The following is an 11754-nucleotide window of genomic DNA, read 5'->3' as shown; positions in this document are numbered from 1 at the left end:
AGTATAAATAAATTAAAGTACAAAATAAAAAATAGATAATAGAAAGCAAAGATAGAGATTTTTTGCAAAGGGGAAGAGAACCAAGAGATGTAGAGGGGCAGGAGGGAGGGAAGGAGATGTAGAAAAATCTAGAATGTATTATGTATGTCTCCCAAATCTTCACAAGAAATTCAATCATTACTGAAAACATGAAGTAATAAAAGTAAAAATTTAAATGATAATAATACTATTCTCCTCTCTAAGAAATTTGCCAAACCTCACCCTGCTTAGTTGTAGCTTCATCTGTTGGGTGTTACTGGGCAGTTTCCCAAGATTCTTTCTCTCTGTTGGTATATGCCCTGAAACACAGAGCACAGAGGAGCATCAATCTTACAACAGAGAAGTGGATTTGAATCCCACCTCTGGCATCCATTATGTATGCAATCCTAAGAGCGTTGCTGAAACTCTTCAAAGTCTTCTTTAGGGTGCAAGGATTTTAAGAATCAAAGAGCAAAGTAATGCTGCACGAGTTAAACGTAACTATAACATGACACTGCTATGACCTCAGGCCACTAGACTAACTTCTTTGACTCCATTTTCATCTGTCAAGTGTTAGATAAGCCTATAGCGACAGTTTGACAACCACGCATCTGCAAATTTACTGCAAGGTCTATGATAGTGAAAAGAGATGAATAAATGTGGCCTGTTACTTTTCACCCTTGAAGTCCTCTCATACACCAGCTTTCTCACTGTTCCTCTGCTCTCTCACCATTTATAGACAGGCAACTGCTGCCTCTAACTTTCCTGCCCCAGAAATTTACATGGTGCCTTCCCTCACTGACTTCACATCTTTGATGAAACATCCCTGCAAAATGAGAATATCCTGCTGAAAAAATGCTTACAACATCCTTGCAAGCCTAAAACTCTTAAAAAAAAAAAACTTGATTGTTTTTTGCAATTGCAAGATTGTTTTCATCTTGTAACACTTATGTCATTGATCTGATGATTGTAATTATATATGTGTGTGTATATATTACACTGCTTTCTCCCACTGGATGTCAGCTCTATGACTATAAGAATTCTGTTTATTTTATTTAACACAAACGCCTGGGTAAATGCTCGGTACCCAATATAATCAATTATGCATAACTAAATAAAACAAGAGACAACTCAGATTGACACACTCCATGTCCAACTGTAAAAAAATGTGTCTCTTCTTTCTTTCTTTCTTTCTTTCTTTCTTTCTTTCTTTCTTTCTTTCTTTCTTTCTTTCTCTTTTACTATTTAAATCCAAGAACCTATGAATGAATTTCTGTGGGGATATCTAGGTTCTTTCTGTTTCCATAAACTAATCTTTGAAATATTTATTTCTTCAGCTTTCATTACTAAATCCTGTTTGGTTAAATATCATAGGATTTGGCATGCTCACTTGTCATCAACCTGCTTTTAACATTGTGTTTGCTTTTGGTTTTTAAGAAGCAGAAAATTTTTAAGATGAAATGCTTTCTATTAATCTCATTTTGAAAAATTGATAAAAGATATATTTTATTGCTGCACATTTATTTTATAAGTTCAAAGGTATTATGAAAATAATCAAATCATTTTGATGAGTGAAATAATTTGAAATGAGGAATTAAGCATAAGAAGTGTTCTTCTAGGAGTCTCAGATAATTTATTTCCACAATTTATTTTGGTTTCACAACATTCAGCTGACATTGAATCACTTAAATAAGTAGTTCCAAATGCTTAGATTTATTTCAAACTCATTCGCTATCTCAGAATACTTATGAGTTCCTGCAAAGCCCTCACAGAAGAATAATAGAAAATGAGTTTCTGAATTGAAAACTACAAATCACTTTACAAATGACTGCATTGTTGTATTCCTAATGACAACATAGGAAGTCTGCATATGCTTAAATTTTTGTTTAAATTAAGAAAGTCTCAGTATAAGAAAAAGACCAGTAAACTAAAAGGCTGTATAGCAGGAAGAAAAGAGTTATTGACTAGAGATGGCAAACTAGGAAAGCTGGAGGCAGAATACAGGAGCAGGAATGGCAAAGGAGATGTTCTGAATACCTCGTTTTATAGCAGAGTGCTTTTCTTTTCTCAGGTTTGGTTTTTATTCCCTGCATACTGGGGGCTGAACTCAGAGTCTTACCTATACTAGACAAGACTTTAACACTGAGGTACATGTCCAACCCCATGGAAGGCTTCTGTAATAGATCAAATTTAGTTTCAAGCTCTCTGCACTGGCAGAGCAATCCAATAAACAAATAGTAGATGCTTGATGTTTGAGATATCTTTTTATTTTATTTTTCTCTTTGATACAATCTGAAATTAAATAAGATTAAAACAAAATAACAGAGTTTCAAAAATATGAATATGTATGTATCTTTGTGGATATATATACAATATACATACAAATAAATATTACTTATATAATGAGTATTTATGGTGGGTAAGTGTATATGAGAACGTATGTAGATGTATAAACCCTGCCTTACAACAACATGATTTATGAGACCTCACATCAGTAGTACTTGAAGTATCCCCTATTCCTCAACTGGCAAAAATCCACCCTCAGTATTCTACAGAAAAGGAGGAAAAATTTAGATATTCAAGTCAAGTAGTACAAGAATATTCCTTTGATGTTAAATTTCATGATATTTTCACTTCCCTGTGAATACTGAACATAATCCTGAAGATTGTATCATGCCTAGCACATGATTTTTCAGTCTTTCCTTTGCTTCATTTCTCTTGCAGAATGAGTTGGGATTTACTGTTATAAGTAAATATGCATTTCATACATTATTTTTATAAAATAAGGGAATATGTATTTCTCATATCATTTTATATACCGGTCTATGAATGCAGACCATATAACTTTAGCAGTTGAGTATGGCAGCTAGTGAATACATTTCATTTTCCCTCATCTTACAGATAATAAAAACAATGAATACATCACTATTCTTCACTGTCTTATGTAAATGCTACATGCAGTTAAAGTTATAAAGTAAAAATGAAATGTTAATGGCAGAGAAAGGAAATGGCATGGTACGAGAAGTAGAAGGGGTTTGTTTTCTGGTATGTTATGAATAAAAGATAGAATGAAGTTCTATTTTGGTCTAGCTGTGCTACTGCTTTAACTGCCCTCGGGACTGGTATACTATAGCCTATAGGCCAAAGGTGCTCCCAATATGTTGTGTAAATAAAGTTTTGTTAGACTATAGCTACACCTATCCTTTTACATGTTCTTTATGTACTTTATAGTACTTTTGTACTGTAACAGCAGTGTTGAACAATCATAGCAGAGACAGTAAGCCTTGAAACCTATAAAATATTTACTATATAACTCTTTCCATAAAAGTCCCTGATTCAGTCCCTTTTGCTTTCTAGAAAGTATAGAGCCAGTTTCCTTAGGTAGCTAAGTGGATCTAAAATAGTAGCAGCACCATCCCCATTAAAGGCAGTGATAGGCACACCTGATACCTGACTCACCTGTCTTCAAGGACATAGAAAATAGCACTCAATCCCATACGAGGTTGTCTGCATCAAGAACCCTTATGTTCTGTCCATTTTATCACTATAAAATGTATCATTGGGGCCTCTGCTTTAGCTGAACCATGTAAGCAACAAAAATGCTAATACTGCTTCATGTAACAAATATTTCTTAACAACTTCTGCTAATACTTACCAGGCACCTACAAGGTTCTAAATATTTTGTGTGGTAAAACTTTATCTCAGTTTTTAAAGCAAGTCTCAAACTCCTCATGAAAGGAAAGGAAATTGAGTATTCCTCGGTTGAGGAATTGAGATGTAGTAACTGGAACAAGGTCAGGAAGCATTTGTACTAAGACTGTCTACCTCTGAGAACCTTCTTTTCCTTAACAAAATTATGATCTCAGCTATTCGTGTTTGTGAAGACTTCATTACCAACTGATGCAACTAAGGCTACTAAAAGTGGGCCAAAGCTGCTGGTGCTACAGGTCAAGAATACTAATATTTGTGCCAGTTGTGCCAATGCCTGATGCTGAGAACATGATAGAAAACTCCACTGATGACATTGCTTCCCTTGCTCTCAGAATTGCTGCTCTTGCTCACCACACAATGAACATCACCACTGGGATGAGACAGTGGATGAGAGTAGGAGTGTTCCACTCCCTACTCTTTGTGACCACTACAAGTTTTGACAGCCCCCTATATTTTAGCGTCTGCTTGCACAGGACTCAGAGTCTAGAAGGATAGAGATGTTGTGAATCTGAATAGCAAATTTCTCTTTCCTTCTGCTGAACAATGACATCATAAAACTAAATTTCATCCTTTTCTTCCATTCTCAGTATGATACAGTGCTATAAAATAATGCCAGCAACTCTCTTTATCTTCAAGCACCTTCAAGATTTATCCATGCTTAGTTGTATCTTAGCATGAGGACATAGTAAACTTGACACTTGTGCCTTACACTATGAAATTTAAACATCTTCCTGAATTCTTTTAGCCACAGTTTGTTGCATAATGCTGTTGATGTCCTCGTAGATAGACTACATAGAAATCTAATAGGGAAAGGGGCAGAGTATTATATTCTTTCAGAAAGAACTATTACATCATCACAGTCTTGGTGGCAAGGGCTGTGTCTTCATGAGCTCACAGGTATGTGTATTGCAACATGGGCATGTGTAGTGAACCACAGTTGTATTAATCACTTGCAACTGGGACAAAATACCCAACACCCACAACTTTTATAAAATAAGGATTATTGGTCTCACAGTTTCCAGTGGATTCAGTACAAAGTAGGCTAGCTCCAAGGCAGTAATAACACGGCAGAAAGCCAGGGCAGAATTGTCGATGTCCGCTCCCGGCCGGCAGGAAAGACACACGACAAGGTCTAGCGGTGGTCAGGCTTTTCTTTATTCTCTCCTTATACAGTCTGCCCCGAAGCCTCTACCGGTCCGCTCTCCGCGGCTCCTTCCGTGCTTCAGTCTGCCCCGAAGCCTCTACCGGTCAGCTCCCCGCGGCTCCTTTTGTGCTTCAGTCTCTCTCTCTCTCTCTCGGGGGTGGAGGCACTGGCTATATATAGGATTAATAGCTAGGCAGACTACCCTGTGAGGCGGGAACTTAGTGGGGTGATAAGAAACAGGTGCCACACAGGCGGGCTCGATGAGAGGGGTAATCTAGCCCAGGCTTTTGTACTTTCCCACAGGCCTCGCAATCACCGCGTCTGATGACTTGACAGTGCCACGGCTCCCAACATCTCCCCCTATTTTATTTTAAATGATGGCTACGCGCATCGCAGCCCGTCCTGGATAGAGTGCAGAGGCCTATGCCCCGAACTGAGGCCCACCTTAGGCCCTTAGCGTTGACCCTGGTCGGCCGTCCCAGGGTCCACCAAGGCCCTGAGGCCCTCGTCCTTTTTTCTAGGGCCAGGAATGAACCGGACGGAACCTGGTTGCACATAGGCATGCACTCATTTCTCTCCACGAATCCCCTCGGAGAGAAATTTATCTAACAATCCAGCGGCTTTCGAGCGGAACGGGGTAGGGCCTGGCTTAGGTTGAGTCGTGCTGGGGAGGCACGCTCTTACCCGTCATTGACTCACCCACCCTGCTACATGTTGTTGTCTAGGGAGGAGAATGTGGGAAGCCTGTCACTTTTAAACGCGGTCGTAGGCCATGCGAGCGAGCCATGCGTATACAAGGGTAGCACATAGGGGAGCAAGCCGTTCCAGGCCCCCAAAAAGGGATTGTCCTGCAGTTCTTTTAGGGCTCATCTTGTTGTTGGGTCTGCGGTTGGCCTCTGGTGGAACAGGCCTGATCTTCAGTCGAGGGACTTGTCACGTCAACCTCTCTGGGACCCACATTGGTTCTCGTCCCGATTCCTGCGGAAAGACACAAACCGCGCCTCGGCTTCCTCTTTTGTATCTCTGCCCTCCTTGACGGACCCTTCTCGGTCGGGAGCTTCCTGACTGTGCCTGTTCAAACACCTCGCGTACTTCTACAAGTTCTTGAGAGCTCCCCCCGTAACTACCCTCACTCTTTAGGCACGTGTGTATCATTTCCCACAATGGACGAGCAGAGACTGAAGCTCTACCCTCCCACTCTGCTAGGGAAAGGTCTCTGCCCAACTTTTCCCAGGAGGGCAGGTTTACATGCCCTGTAGGCAGAAACCAGGGAGCAAAGCTGTCAATCTCTGCAAGGAAATTTTCTAAAGTCTTACGCCCCACCTTGAGGTCCTTGGACTTTAGGAGTCTCCGAAGGACCAACACCAAGGCTGTGTATCTTTACTTGGCATGTTTCCCATTTTTAATATATCTTCTGTTATTTTTACTTCTATGTTTATGTTTTACACTCTTTTATTACCTTAAGTTCTGGTGTTATGTTTCATACTCACCGCGTGAGGCCCAAGAAACCCGCCACTTACGCGTGAGGTTGAGAGGAGTCTACAAACCCTGTAGGTGCGCGCCACCCAGGGCCCAGGCTTATCCTCTACTCACCTGTCCTGCAGCTGCAGCACTGTGTAGGAGAATGCAGTCCACCGCCGCGTCTCGGGGTTGATCAATCCCCGGGCGGGCCTCCAAATGTCGATGTCCGCTCCCGGCCGGCAGGAAAGACACACGACAAGGTCTAGCGGTGGTCAGGCTTTTCTTTATTCTCTCCTTATACAGTCTGCCCCAAAGCCTCTACCGGTCCGCTCTCCGCGGCTCCTTCCGTGCTTCAGTCTGCCCCGAAGCCTCTACCGGTCCGCTCCCCGCGGCTCCTTTTGTGCTTCAGTCTCTCTCTCTCTCTCTCGGGGGTGGAGGCACTGGCTATATATAGGATTAATAGCTAGGCAGACTACCCTGTGAGGCGGGAACTTAGTGGGGTGATAAGAAACAGGTGCCACACAGGCGGGCTCGATGAGAGGGGTAATCTAGCCCAGGCTTTTGTACTTTCCCACAGGCCTCGCAATCACCGCGTCTGATGACTTGACAGTGCCACGGCTCCCAACACAGAATACAGCTACTTATGGCAGCCAGGATCAACAGAAAAAGTAGAAGAGTCAGGGACAAGAATATACCCAGTGACTCACTTCTAATAAACCCTATGTCTTAACCCATTCATCAGTGGGTATAGCTGATGGATATAGCTTCTTCACAATCTAATTAACTTCCAAACACGTGATATTTGAAGAAAAATTTTAGATCTAAATCATAAAGTACAACTCCTGACACTCAAAACACTCATGCTCTTCTCTTCACACAAAATACACTTATTACATCTTTAAGAGTCACCAAATTCAAAATAGCTCCAGCACTGCTGAAATGTCTAAGTCTCAAGTTTCCTCTGAGAACCAAAGCAAACTGTTAGCTGTGAGCCCTGTATAAAAAAAAAAAAAACAGAAATTTAAGTATTTCTAGCATACATACAATGGCACAGAGTAAATACTACCCTTCCAAAATGGAGGAATGGAGTTGACTATAGGAATAGGTCTAAAGCAAAAAAAAATCATATCAAACATTATATTTTTTAGTTCTATGTTTACCACCCAGGACAAGCTGTGGAGTTATGTGAACTATGAAGGGTTTGGGAAGCCTTGCTTTCACAGCATTGCCTGTCACACCCTTCATGGCCTCTCTCTGGATTGCTTCATGCACAGCCTGTCTTTCTTCAGCAGATATTCCATATCCCAGGAATTTCAAAGGTCTCCGCTGCACCCTAAGCTTCACTCTAAGTTTCACTGCCTTTTGAGGGGCACTGCAAAATCTGAGTGGAAGCTTCCATGAACCCATAATACTTACACTCCTTAAGCCTGTAAAATCAGCACCAAATGGACAACACCAAGGTTTACAACCAGCTTGAGCAGTGACTGAGCCCCTTTGGACCATGGCTGCAGTGGCCTATGTGTCATTGATAACTAGGTATGTTCAAATGAACCCTAGAAAACACAATTCCTTATGTAGCTCTTCTCAAGCAGGATGCCCAAGGGCTCTCTTCTCAAATAAAAGGTTTACACTTCTGCACCTCTGCACCTGTAATAGGTGGTGGCTTCCTAATTGGTGAGACTGCCTTTAAGACATGTTTTCTGCTGCCCCACTGCAAAGTGCTTCACTGCTTAGCGCTATTTTTTCAGCAATCCCAATGTCCATGGACACAACTTTGTAGATGCTTTCTTTTCAGCAAAAATGGAAGCATTTTTATTATTGGTTCTGCCTTTTGCTCTTGATTCCCACTGCATATTTGGCTAACAATACTCATGCCACAGCCTAAACATCAGGATGCTTTGAAATTTCCTCTGCCAGACTAATTAGTACACTGTTCTTAACCTCAGTCTCCCATAAAGTCTCACAACATAAGAAAATGCATAGTCTCTGGAGACGACTTCACGGGACCTGGGAACTCCAGCCAGGCTAGACCCAGGCCCCTCCTGTGACCCTCACCTGGCGGCAGACCACCTCGGGGAAACAATGGTGCACATGGGGCTGGACCAGAACTGGGCCCTCCCATGTTCTTGCAGTCCTGGATACCCATCTCAGGACCTAGGAACTCTAGCCTATGTTGTGCACTTCTGCAGTCCCACTGCTGCCATTTGGGACTGCCCACCTCCTGGACCTAGCATGGCCGTTGATCTTCAGCTCCTACACCTCCCCCCCAGAAACATGGACTACAGTGGATTAACCATGCAGTATCGAAGGGAGACTCAATAAGAAGAACTCAGCAGGCTTCCATCAGTGAGGCGAGTTTGCCCCTGAAATAGGAACAGAGTTTGTCACCTTCAGTGAGTAAACAGAAACAATAGCAAAGCCCCCTCCAGAAGTAGGCCATCAGCGAGCTTGGCAAGTGGGTGGGTGAGTCCTTCCTCCACACAGAGAATATCAGGTAGGTTGAGGAGGGTGCCAATAAGGCCTCTCCCAACCTGGGGAAAATTAAGGGGACCTATAGGATACCCAGAGACATAGTAGAGTCCCAGCTAAGACAAACACTATAAACAGGGAGATCTGGTGACGCTGAACAACCTGAAGACATAATAACAGCAGGAACTAGGGGTTGATTTCCATCAGTACTCCTAGGCTTGTCAGCCTAGGAAGAACATAGATAGGACTCATCCAACAGGCCTTGCAGGGGAAATTCAGGTGACTGGGAACCAGCAATTGAACAAAATTCAACCTTACAGTAGGACCCCAAGATATATACTAGCAATAGTTGACACTAGTATGATAGAAGGACCAAATATTAACCTGAAAGGGGAAAATGGTAAAATGAAAAAGCAAAATGCAATCTCAAACATGTAGTCCACCAGGAGCAAGTAGAGGAGACATTGAAATAGAGGGCTTCAAAAGTGACACACCAGAAATCTCTGAAAAGACAGCAATTGATATAAAAAAAATTCCATGAGGCTATAGAGAAAGTCAAATTAGAAGTAATCTGTCATTTAAAAACAGAAATAACATCCTTAGTAAAGGAGTTGCTCAGTGCAGCTAGAGAAGAAATAGACAGAAAGTACAGGAGCATGGGAAACTGATTGAAACCTTGAATGAAAAATATAGAAAACAAGCAGAATTCATGAGCAAACTCAAAGAGACACCCAAGAAACAAAAAATCCTATTGAAATCTGGCAAAACCTTTAAATGAAGCTGAGGATAGAATTTTGGACCTTGAGGACAGGATCGCAATTAGTGATCATAAAAGGATGGGACTTACAAAAATAACAAAGCAATATGAAATTACAATCCAGCAAATTCCAGATGATGCCAAGAGACAAGACTAATAGTCATCAGTGAAGATGCAGGAATCAATGGAAATGACATAACTAAAATATTCACAGAAGTAATAGAAAATTTCCCAAACCTGGGGAAAAAATCTGATATGCAGATAAATGAGGCATATAGAACACCAAACAGTCACAACCAACATAAATCTACACTCAGACATATAATAATTAAGATCCCAGCCATGCATCATAAAAACAGGATACTAAAAGCTGTTAGAGAAAAGACACAACTCACTTATCAAGGAAAGCCTATTATAATCACAGCAGACTTTTCACCACAAACCTTCAGATTAAGACAAGCTTGGAATGAGGTATTTCAAGCCCTGAAAGAAAACAACTTTCAACTCATGCTGATGTACCCAGAAAAACATTCATTCAAATTTAATGGAGAAACAAGATACTTCCATGACAAAGAATAATTGAAGAAATTCACATACACCAAACCAATCCTAGAAAGAGTGTTGAAAGGCATACTAGATGGAGATAAAAATGACACAATTCTCAGAACAACAGAAAGAAACTACCAGGTAGCACAAGCAATTAAACAAGGGGGAAAAACAGAAAGCAAACAACTAGAACATAACATGGCAACATTAACCAGTACATATCAATTATATCCACAAATGTAAATGGACTCAATTCACTAACAAAAGAAATAAGTTGACAGAATGAATCAAAAAGCATGATCCCACATTATGCTATATACAAGAAACACATTTGACCCAAAGGTAACTCATAGATCAAATGTCAAAGGGTGGAAAACAGTATTACAGGCAACAGGAACCCAGAAAAAAGCAGGGGGGTAACTATTCTATTTGCAGACCACATGAACTTCAAACCTAAAATGATTAAAGAGATAAAGAGGTCACTACATAATCGTTAGTGGAAAAATTCAAGAGGAAGAGCTAACAGTTATAAATATATATGCACCAAATACAGGAGCACCCAATTATATAAGGCAAATAATAATGGACATGAAAAACCGAATACACAAGAACACAATTATAACAAGGGACCTTAATACCCCATTGTCACAAAGAGATAGATCAACTAGACAAAAAGTCAGTAAAGAAAAAATAGAACTGCACCATACCTGTGAGCAACTGGACTTAGTAGATGTTTAAGGAGTGTTCCACCCAGCAACATCAGAATACACATTCTTCTCAGCTGCACATGGGGCATTCTCCAAAATAGACCATGTATTATCCCATAAAACATTCTTAAGTAACTGTAAAGGTATTGAAATTATCGCATGCATAATATCTGACTATAGCGCAATGAAATTGGAAATTAATGGCAAATGAAATTGCAAACCCTGCATAAATACATGGAAATTAAATAACAAACTTCTGAACAACCAGTGGGTTACAGATGAAATTAAAGAAAAAATAAAGCAATACCTACAAATCAATGAAAATGTTGAACCAATATACTGTAATCTGTGGCATGCAATGAAAGCGGTCTTAAAAGGGAAATTTATAGCAATAAATTGTCATATCAAGAAAACAAAACAAGCACAAATAAACAACCTAATGCTTCATCTCAAGCTTCTAGAAAAAGGAAGAGCAAGTTAAACCCAGAGCTCATTGAAAAGAGGAAATTGTAAAGATTAGAGCAAAAATTAATGCAATTGAAACTAAAAAAATACAAAGAATTAATGGATCAAAAAGCTGGTTTTTTGAGAGAATAAACAAAATTGACAAACCTCTAGCTAACCTTATTAAGAAAAAGAAAGAACAAACCCAAATTCACACAATAAGGACTGAAAAGGGGGAAATTACTACAGATCCCATGGTAATTCAAAAGATCATGAATACCTACTTTGAAAATCTCTACTCATATAATCTCTACTCATATAAAACACAGAGGAAATGGATAGATTTCTAGAAACACATGAACTTCCAAACATCAACCAAAAAGATATAACAATTTTGAATAACCCAATAAAAGATATTGAAATTGAAAACATAATTAAAAGCTTACCCACAAAAAAACCCCCAGATCCTGATGGGTTTACAGCTGAATTCTACAAGA

At 40.2% G+C, this 11754-nt stretch overlaps 1 long non-coding RNA gene across 1 annotated transcript; it reads right to left on the bottom strand.

Moving 5' to 3' along the window:
* Nucleotides 1-5011: 5011 nt before the first annotated feature.
* LOC134475758 (uncharacterized) lies at nt 5012-6958 on the bottom strand. Its single transcript, XR_010046992.1, has 2 exons — nt 6467-6958; nt 5012-5851 (listed from the first exon to the last, which is right to left on the bottom strand). It is a non-coding gene; the product is annotated as an uncharacterized LOC134475758 (long non-coding RNA).
* Nucleotides 6959-11754: the final 4796 nt, after the last annotated feature.

The sequence above is a fragment of the Cavia porcellus genome, unplaced genomic scaffold (genome assembly GCF_034190915.1).
Source record: "Cavia porcellus strain 051 isolate PalLab524CR breed Dunkin Hartley unplaced genomic scaffold, mCavPor4.1 scaffold_4, whole genome shotgun sequence".
NCBI classification, from domain to species: Eukaryota; Metazoa; Chordata; class Mammalia; order Rodentia; family Caviidae; genus Cavia; species Cavia porcellus.
This window is presented reverse-complemented; position numbering and strand designations above follow the sequence as displayed.